At 42.8% G+C, this 10665-nt stretch overlaps 2 pseudogenes; one reads left to right on the forward strand and one right to left on the reverse strand.

The window, feature by feature from the left end:
* The first annotated feature begins 6858 nt into the window (after window positions 1-6858).
* On the forward strand, window positions 6859-8811 carry LOC112820428 (NADH dehydrogenase [ubiquinone] 1 beta subcomplex subunit 3 pseudogene; annotated as a pseudogene).
* A 1101-nt stretch (window positions 8812-9912) lies between these two features.
* On the reverse strand, window positions 9913-10269 carry LOC112820429 (ferritin light chain pseudogene; annotated as a pseudogene).
* Between the last annotated feature and the right edge of the window lie 396 nt (window positions 10270-10665).

The following is a 10665-nucleotide window of genomic DNA, read 5'->3' on the forward strand; positions in this document are numbered from 1 at the left end:
AAAAAACCAGCCTGAAACTTCCAGTTTGGCTTTCAGTAAATTTCTATCACTTAGAGAGCCAAAGGACCCTAGTAGGTAACAATCTCATGGTGAGCAATTTAATCAGGCCTAAACTTTCACCTGGATACTTTACTGCAACTTTTATATTAACTTAATAACAGTTTTATTATAAATCTTTTATCTATTCTGAAGCCCTTCTAGGATTATATTGATGTGTCTTTTCTCTTGCAGTAAGTATCCAGAGAGGAATTTGAAATATCTATTTATTAGATGTTACATATAAATATTTGAGTATTTTTTTAAGTTTTTATTTATGTGATCTCTATACCCAACATGGGGCTCAAACTCATGACCAAGATCAAGAGTCACATGCTGTACTGGATGAGCCAGCTAGGCACCCCCCTATAGTCCTAAAATGCATTTTTAAAAAAGATTTATTTGAGAGAGAGAGCGGGGGAAAGGGGGGAGAGGGAGAGTCTTAAGCAGACTCCTTGCTTGGTGTGGAGCCCTACACAGGGCTTGATCCCACTACCCTGAGATCATGACCTGAGCCAAAACCAAGAGTTGGAAGCTTGACTGAGTGAGCCACACAGGCACCCCCTAGTCCTGAAATTATTCTTCTTCTTCTTCTTTTTTAAGATTTTATTTATTTGACAGAGAGAGACACAGCAGGAGAGGGAACACAAGCAGGGGGAGTGGGAGAGGGAGAAGCAGGCTCCCCGCGGAGCAGGGAGCCCGATGTGGGGCTCGATCCCAGGACCCTGAGATCATGACCTGAGCCGGAGGCAGATGCTTAGCGACTGAGCCACCCAGGCACCCTAGTCCTGAATTTTTTTTTTTTTAAGATTTTATTTATTCACTTGAGAAAGAGAGAGACAGAGAGCATGAGCAGGGGAGAGATGCAGAGGCAGAGGGAGAAGCAGACTCCCTGCTGAGCTGGAAGCCAGATGTGTGGCTCGATCCCAGGACCCTGGGATCATGACCTGAGCTGACAGCAGATGCTTAACCATCTGAGCCACCCAGGCACCCTGCTAGTCCTGAGACAGACTGGACATCACCTGTTTCCAGATCTAAATCTCCAGGTTGGGACTGAGATTGTCCCCACTTAGATAGGCACACCACCCTGGCCTAGTCACCTGCAGACAGAAAGAATCATGATTCACAAACATGGTGGCTTCTGTGGTAATTATGTGGATGGTGTGTGTGTGTGTGTGTGTGTGTGTGTGTGTGGTGGGAAATATTGAAAAGAATGATAATAAGTGGTTGTTTCCAGAAGGAAAGGAGCTCTGTATTTACAAAACAATAGTCTTCACAACAGCATGAAATTTTGTTAAGATCAGCAAAATTATGTTATTTTAAAGTCTCACAGTTTTCTGTAACTTCTTAGTAAATCAGCACTGACTTAGCCCTTTCTCTGTCAAAGAGCTAACCTCATTCTTTACTAGCTACCTCACAAATTCTTTCTATGAGTCATTAACCCATAAAAAGTAGAGATTATCTGCTTTGATCCTGTCATTTTAGAGAGGATGAACTCAAGGCCGGAGTGGTGACAGGACTTGATAAGCTCCCTCAGGGGGTTAGCAGAATGCCGCCTTCAGCACCTTTCTGGTCCAGTGCGTTTCTTCTTCTCTGCCCAGATCAGCCATCCTCCATAAGCCCTCCCCACAGCTGAGCTTGTGCCCTGAGACTGTTCAGAACGAAGTCTGGGAAGGACAGCAAGCCTGACAGTCCTGTGGTAATGTTCCTCTATTCAGCTGCATGTCCTCGCCCCTAACACGGACTGGGAAACCTTGAGTCTTTTCCTGCATAATTAATCTAACTCCCTGACATCCCGTGGAGCATGGGTAGGACAAAGAGCTTTCAAGGACACACTGCCAAGGTGGTAGGCACATTCTGAGGGAGGGGAGCTTTAGGCCTCTCAATGTTACAGATTGTTGATCTGGGAGTCTCAATACCAGAACACATCCAAACAGTAAGATTGCTGAAAAAAGGCTTCCCCGAGCCCACCTGCATTAGTATTCATCTTTTTTTTAAAGCACACCATTGTATTAGTGGAAGAAAGCAGGGCATGCTTAGAGTATGAACACTCCGGTCCGGGTTGACTGATTGGTCATATCACATGGCCTAATCCATCTTATAAGGGCAGGATGGTAAGAACAGTAATGGGTAGGAAGAATAAACTGGCCCAGAGTGACAGGCAACTGCTAAAATGGCTCCCAGCAGTCATGTCTTTATTAATCTTCTCTCCTTGAGTATGAGCTGGACCTAGGGACTTCTAACAAATAGGGTATGGCAAAAGTGGCTAGGTTACAAAAGACTTGACTTTCATCTCTCTTCTCTCTCTCTCTCATGTTTGCAGCCCTTTGTTTGAGGGAAGCAAGGTGCCATTTTGTGAGCTGTCTAATGGAGAGGTCCACACGGCAAGAAATGGATGTCTCTGGCCAACAGCCATAAAGACCTAAGGTCAGCCAATAACCATGAGTGAGTCTGGAAACAGATCTGCCCCCAGTTGAACATTGATTGACTACAGTCTCACCAGAAACCCTGATTGCAGTCTTGCAAGAGACCCTGAGCCAGAGACCCCAGTGAAGCCATGCCCAGATTCCAGGCCCACAGGAACTGTGAGATGAGAACAATTGTTTTCTGTTCTAAGCTACTAAATTTGGGGGTAGTTTGTTGCAGAGCAATAGTTGACTGATATACTCAGTGGGAAGCTACCTCGTGTTGAGAACTCATCAGACATTTCATTTTTTTTTTTAAAGATTTTTATTTATTGAGAGAGAGAGAGAATGGTAGAGAGAGAGCATGAGAGGGAAGAAGGTCAAAGGGAGAAGCAGACTCCCCACTGAGCAGGGAGCCCGATGCGGGACTCGATCCTGGGACTCCAGGATCGTGACCTGAGCCGAAGGCAGTCGCTTAACCAACTGAGCCACCCAGGCGCCCCCATCAGACATTTCATGAAATGAAGGCTACTCACTGGTGAGCTGGAGACATTTTAGATGCACAAGCTGAAAGAGAAATTTAAAGGGGAAAGATCTTGCAAGAGCTGATGCATCTTTTTAATAGAGCTGTTACTGTAAAACTGGTGATAGGAATTTAGCCTTAGTCCTATTAGCAGATCACCAAGGATTTCTTAATAAAAAATGTCATATATTTTTATTTTTGCATGATACTTTTGAAAACAGGGCTCTATATTTTTAAAGATTTATTTATTTATTTTAGACAGAGTGTGAGCAAGGGAGAGTGAGTAGGGTGGGGAGGGGCAGAGGGAGAGAATCTTCAAGCAGTCTCCCCATGGAGCACAGAGCTGATGCAGGGCTCCATCCCAGGACCCATGAGATCATGACCTGAGCCTAAACCAAGAGTTGGATGCTCAACCCACTGCTCCACCCAGGCGTCCCCGGGCTCTTCTTTAAGGAAATGAGTGTGATATCTACTTCATAGGGATTTTATGAGGATGGTACAAGTTAATAAATATAAAGCAATTAAAATAGTGTGTAGCTTATAGTTAGTGATGTATAAGCATTTGCATGTTAGGAGGAGGTCAGAAAGTGTGTTGAGTGAACCAGTTTGCAGTACATGCCCCAGAAACACTGCACCATGATGTTAAAATTAGTGTAGCAGGGCGCCTGGGTGGCTCAGTTGGTTAAAGCGACTGCCTTCGGCTCAGGTCATGATCCTGGAGTCCCCGGATCGAGTCCCACATCGGGCTCCCTGCTCAGCAGGGAGTCTGCTTCTCCCTCTGACCCTCTTCCCTCTCGTGCTCTCTATCTCTCTCATTCTCTGTCTCTCAAATAAATAAATAAAATCTTTAAAAAAAAAAATTAGTGTAGCAAGTGCTCCCCCTCCAAAGTCTGGCAGACTAGGACCCAACAGTTTACACAGGACATAAGCCATGCTTTGTCTGATTCAAACAAGAGAAAATATCATGGCTAGTATTTCAAACAGTTAATGGATATGTTTTTCTCCCTGTGCAATGCTCTTTATTCCTATACCATCATAAAGGCACACACACAGGCACACACACCCTCCCTAACCTCTTTTTTTATGATTGATTTATTTTTTTACAAAAGTTTATTCTTTTTTAAAAAAAAAAGATTTATTTTAGAGAGGGAAAGAGAGAGCAAGTGAGCATTGGGGGAGGGGCAGAGGGAGAAAGGGAGAGAGAGAATCTCGAGCAAACTCCCCGCAGAGTGCAGGGCTCAATCTCATGGCCCTGAGATCATGACTTGAACTGAAACCAAGAGTCAGATGTTCAACTGACTGAGCCACCCAGCGCCCCTACAAAAGTTTATTCTTAAATGTACAACAAGATCTAAGACAACACTTCATTCTAGCTATAGGTGGCAATAGATGCTATGACGGGGAATCCAAGTGTTTAAACAGGAATGGAATTAAGGATCACCATGACCTCAGACACAAGGAACAGCTTACTTTTTGCCAGATTTCCTAATCCCACCTATAGCCAGGTTAGGTCATGATCTCAGGGTTGGGAGATTGAGCCCCATGTTGGGCTCCCCGTTGGGTGGAGCCTGCTTAAGATTCTCCCTCTCCCTCTGCCCCTCCCCTCTCTCCCTCTCTAAAAATAAATTTTAAAAGTTTAAGAACAGATTCAAGTAGATATAAGAATTTAAAATATTATGACTTTATTTTCAATCAGTAAACTGATTTTCAGTTAGAAATGATTGCTCAATGGGTGCCTGAGTGGCTCAGTCAAGCATCTGCTTTGGGCTCAGGTCATGATCGCAGGGCCCCGGGATCAAGCTCCACATCAGGCTCCCTGCTCAGTGGGAAGCCTGGTTCTCCCTCCCCCTCGTGCTCTCTCTCGCTATCTCTCTCTCTCTCAAATAAATAAATAAAATATTAAAAAAAAAAGAGAGAAAGAAATGATTGTTCAAGGGGCACCTGGGTGGCTCAGTTGGTTAAGCACCAGACTCTTGATTTCAGCTCGGGTCATGATCTCAGGGTTGTAAAATTGAGCCTTGCACTGGGCTCCATGCTCAGTGAGGTGTCTGCTGGAGATTCTCTATCTCTCTGCTGCTCCCCCATCTCGGGATCTCTCTCTCAAAAAAAATGTTTGATAAATACAGTTGGAGCAACAGTCTAACCTTTTGCAAAAAATTAAATAAAATGGAGATTCTTACCTTATACCTATAGTCAATACAGATTAAGGATTGAGTGTAAGAAGTAAAACCATCAAAAAGCAAGAAAAAAATGTAGGTGAATATTTTTTATATGTCACACCAAAGGCATAACCTTAAAGATTGTTCAGCTGTAGTAGATAATGCTTGTTTTCCAAAGTGGTTATTATAGTTTACACTTCTATGAGTAGTTGATAGAGTTCCAGTTGCTCCATATCCTTGCCAACAACTGATATTGTCAGTTTAAATTTTTTTATGCATTTTAGTAGTTGTAAGTATCTCACTGTGGTCTCTCTTTTTTTTTTTAAGATTTTATTTTATTTATTTGACAGAGAGAGAGATAGTGAGAGCAGGAACATGAGCCGGGGGAGTGGGAGAGGGAGAAGCAGGCTTTCCACCGAGCAGGGAGCTTGATGCGGGGCTCGATCCCAGGACCCTGGGAACGTGACTCAAGCCAAAGGTAGACGCTTTAACGACTGAGCCACCCAGGCGCCCCTCTCTTTTTTTTTTTAAGAATTATTTATTTTAGGGGAGGAGGGGCAGGGGGAGGGAGAGAGAAAATCCTTAGGCAGATTCTATGCCAAGCATGGAATCCAATGTGGGGCTCGATCCCATGACCCTGAGATCATGACCTGAGCCAAAACCAAGAGTCGGATGCTCAACCAACTGTTCCACCCAGAGGGCCCTCTCACTGTGGTTTTAATTTGCATTTCCCTGATGACTAAAATGTTGGGTACATTTTCTTTACTTATAAATATGCATGCATTTTTTAAAAAGATTTTATTTATTTATTTGACAGAGAGAGACACAGCGAGAGAGGGAATAAAAGCAGTGGGAGTGGGAGAGGGAGAAGCAGGCTTCCCACTGAGCAGGGAGCCCGATGCTGGGCTTGATCCCAGGACCTGGAATCATGACCTGAGCCGAAGGCAGATGCTTAATGACTGAGCCACCCAGGCTCCCCAATATGCATGCATTTTTAATCCAGCAATCTTAATTCTAGGGCTTTATCCTGAAGAAATACACACACACACACACACACACACACACACACACACTTTGGAATTATCCAATAATTGTATTCTGATGAAACATTTTTGGTATATTTATACTATAAAATCTGGTTATCTAGTGATAAATACTATTAATATCTTGATGGTGATTTATCTTTGGAGTAGAATGGTGGGTGATTTTTTTAACCTCTAAACAAAACTTTAATACATTTCTAATTGTGTCCTGATAGATTTTTTTAAATATGTTCTTAACTTTTAGACATTTTTTTAATTTTCCACAGCATATATTGTTTTTATATTTGGAAAATACAGCAAAAAGTATTTCTATATTATTTTGTAACAACAGATATATTATTTTGTAAAAACAGATACAAATAAAAAATATAATCCCAAATAACCTAACAGAATACCCACAATTCAGTCATGAGCAATGTCATTGGAGGTTGTTTTTCGTTTAAAATGCAAAAGATATACCTAGTGCCCAAATCTTTCTAAATATGATATCATCTTTTTTTTTTTCAAGTAAGCTCTATGCCCAACATGGGGCTTGAACTCACAACCTGAGATCAAGAGTTGCATGTTGTGTTGACTGAGCCAGTCAGGTGCCCCCAGTTTCCTCTTTAAAAAGAATAAGGGCTCCTTGGAGAAATGCCTGAGAAGCACAAGATGAGCCAGGAACATGGGAACATTTTGCTGTAACAGAAAGTATGGCAATGAAAAACCAACGAAAAAGAGATGGGAACATGTTAAAAGGATATAGAACTAGTTTCAAGGACAGCCCAGTGGCTACATCTGGGACAATTTTTGAGCTAAAGATAAACCAGGACAGTAAAGGATTATAACTCATTGAATAAAATAGGAATCCATCAATTCATGCTGATGATAGATAACCAAATAAATGGGGCTGAGCAAGGGACGGTCCTCCCTTACAGTGAAATATAGATCGATAAGTGTGGAGGGAGCAGTACTGTTGAAAGATCACCATTTTGCAACCATCATAGTAAAGAATGGTTTGGGCAAGAAATAGCAATGATTGCTATATCTAGGGGGAAATATTTAATGAGGAAGAGGATATTTACTCAATTCTAAACTGTGTCTCTATAAATTGCTCATTAGTTGCAAGGGAAAAATAGTAACTATACAGTGGAGAAACTGGACGACATCTGGATCCATTGACCAACATTAGCCAACAGGCCTCTGAAACCAATAATACATTCTATGTTGATTAATTGAATTTAAATTTAAAAATGGAAAAAAATAAAAAAAATTAACCAACAGGGTGCAGACTGACATGGTGTGCTTCCAGATCTGATACTCAGAGAAGAACAAAACATCACTTTTGTGCCCTTCTGGCAGGGGACCCAGGACCTGAATCAAGTTAAGAGGAGACACCAGGCAAGTCCAACTGAAGAACATTCTACAAAACAACTGGCTTATTTAAACACATCAATGTCATGAAAGACACAAATACTAAAGAACCTTTCCAGATTAAAGAACATTAAAAAAACATGACAATTTAAATGCATATGTGATCTTTGGTTAAAGCTGGTATTAGAGGGGGAAAATGCTATAAAGAATTTATTGGTATAGTTGACAAAATTGGAATATGGATTGCAGAGTAGAAAAAAGTATGTATCCAGGTTAGATTTCTTGATTTGAAACTGTGTTGCAGTTATGTAGGAAAATATACCTGTTCTTAAGAACTATACAATGAAGTTTAGGAGTACAACAAAGGCATGGGCTATATAAACTCAAATGGTTCAGAGAAAATAAATAATTACAGAGGGAGAAAACGAAAATAAATGTGATGAAATCAGAAACAAATGATTATTCTGGATAAAGGCACAATGGGAATTCTCTGTAATTTTGGCAACTTTTTAAAAAAAAGATTTTATTTATTTATTTACCAGAGAGAGAGAGAGAGAGACAGAGCACAAGCAGGGGAGCAAGGAGCCCGATGCGGGACTTGATCTCAGAACCCTGAGATCATGACCTGAGCGAAGGCAGACACTTAACTGACTGAGCCACCCAGGCATCCCGCAATTTTTCCTTACATTTGAAATTATTTAAAAAAAAGTTTAATAATAATAAGGCACATAATCATAGTCATGGGCTTGGTTTTGAATTATTTTATCCCAAACACACACAAACACACACACACACACACACCTAACTGAGATACATGGAAGTTATTTATCTGGGGTAGGGGAGTAATAAGAGGGCTAATTTGGGAGTGTATGGGCATGTCCCTCCATTCTTAATGGAAGACAGGCAGGGGAGTAGACCATGGTAACGGGTCTCAGAAATGGAAGATGGTGGCTGAGGCTAGAGAGCTGAATATTGAGATTCCTGGGAGGTCAGTTTGCTGTCAGACGTGGCCCATGGACATAGACATGAAGGTGGTCATAGTAAAATGGAACCTCCAGATTATAAACAATGGAAGGTAGAAGGGACACCATTAGAAACTGCCCGGGAGAAGCTAGCTGCCTGAGGGCTATGGGTTTCACAAGGCCGCAGCGAGGGTTGGAGGTACACGGGTGGCTTTGCAGACATTTCCTTTGTTGGTGCATTATTTAAAGAAATCAGTGGGCGATTTGCTGCATTTGCGGTAGCTATAGGGGCTGAATATTACCTGAAAGAAAGATAAGGAGCATCACTGAAGATAATACCTAGAAGTATCTTAGAGGCTTCGTAACTCTCTTATAAAAATAAGATTTGTTCGCCGTAAAACAACAACAACAAAAACCCAGCAAAATGGAAGATGGCGTAATCTTCTTGTTTATAGCACATCACCTTGTTAGTCTCATTTCCCTTCCTTCTGTTGAAACACAAAGCACCGTGGCCAGTCCCCACGATGGTACTTGGGCTCCTTTGTTTAAGCCACTAAATCTCATCAGCGAGTGCACCAATATCATCAATCTCTTTTTTTCTCAATCTTAATTCCAAACCAAACTCCTGTTGGAAGATGCAAATTTTAGTTCGTATTCCAGTAACCCCTATGGGCTTATTTTTCTATGGTGAACAAGCTAACAAAACACCTATATTTTTGAAGGTAGATCATTTGAAAGCTGCCTGTCAATAAACAAGCCAACAGACCACCATTGAAGAGGAAACTTTCTCCTACGAACAAGGCCGGAATGCCTATGGTAACAGGAACAGGACTGTCACAGCCCTCGGGAGTTACGGTTATAGATGGAAACGCATTTTAGAATGGTAGGAGATCCTTGTTTTTTTGTTTTGTTTTTCTTTCTGTTTTTTGTTTTTCTCCCCTGCAGAAAGCTTTTTTTTTTCTTTCAAAGTTTTATTTAAATTCAAGTTAGTTCACATACCCTGCAGAAAGCTTTATTGCTTCCATTTGGCCCACAGCGTGGGGGAAGCTCCATGAAGGTTGAAAAGCTACCTAGTGGCAGGGTGCCTGGGTGGCTCAGTGGTTTAAGCATCTGCCTTTGGTTCAGATCATGATCTCAGGGTCCTGGGATCGAGCCCCAGGCTGAGCAGGGAGCCTGCTTCTCCCTCTGCCCCTTCCCCTGTGCTCACTCTCTCTCTCTCTCTCTCTCTCCCCAACAAATACCTAACTAACTAAATAAATAAATAAAGCTACCTAATGGCTGCAGGGAGAGTCTCTGGCAGAAGCCTGACACCAGGGTGTTGCTACAGGGGCCACTCAAGAGCTGCCGGCTCCTCGTTGTACTTGGGGATGAGCCTTTCCAAGACACACTCTCCCCACCCAGCTTGGGGGCCGGCCAGCCTGTGGAAGTGAGTCAGGTTGTTACCATGTTCTTGAGAATTGTCACCTCCTCATCTAAAGCGGTTCTCCAGGAGTCATAGAAATGAAGGTCTACTCGGGCAGAATGCAGGGCCCACCCCAGGTTCTCCTCTAGAACAGAAGTGGCTTCCGTGGTGTCCCGGGTTTTACCCCACTCATCTTGGGATGGCTTCTGCAAGTCCTGGAAGAGGACATGGCTGCTGCACTGGTTTTGCATCTTCAGGACATACCCAGTACCCTCATGCTTCTCGGCCAACCCGAGAGAGAAGAGGTGTGCTCCCTCCAGGGCCACATCCTTGAGGTGGAAACGGAAGCCCAAAGAGAGGTAGGTGTAGGAGGTTCCCAGATACATGTTGACCAGGGGGGTTGACGGCAGACCACACCTAGGTGGAATCATTCTTGTAAATCTGGAAGCTCATGGTTGACCGGCAGTAAGGAGCTAAGCTCAACCTACAGGGTTGGCTGGTCGGAAGGCAGAAGATGGCCAAGAAGATAGTTCTGAAAGTTGCAGCTGGAAGAGAGGTTGGAGGGTGGCTGGAGGCTGGAGGAAAGGGGTACCCCTGGGTCTGTTCTGTCCAAACACTGCTGAAGCAGGAGATGGGTTCACGGGCCCACTGCACACACTGCCAGGATGTAATCTTTGACACAGGTGTAAGAAATGCTGTGGCTTTACTAACAGGACAGGTGGGAATACAATTCAACCACGTAAGGCCCATCCAAAACGGACTTTTTATATTTATTTATTTAT

This window comes from Callorhinus ursinus, unplaced genomic scaffold, assembly GCF_003265705.2.
Source record: "Callorhinus ursinus isolate GAN/ISIS: 27379988/994484 unplaced genomic scaffold, GSC_fseal_2.0 scaffold3, whole genome shotgun sequence".
Classification (NCBI taxonomy): domain Eukaryota; kingdom Metazoa; phylum Chordata; class Mammalia; order Carnivora; family Otariidae; genus Callorhinus; species Callorhinus ursinus.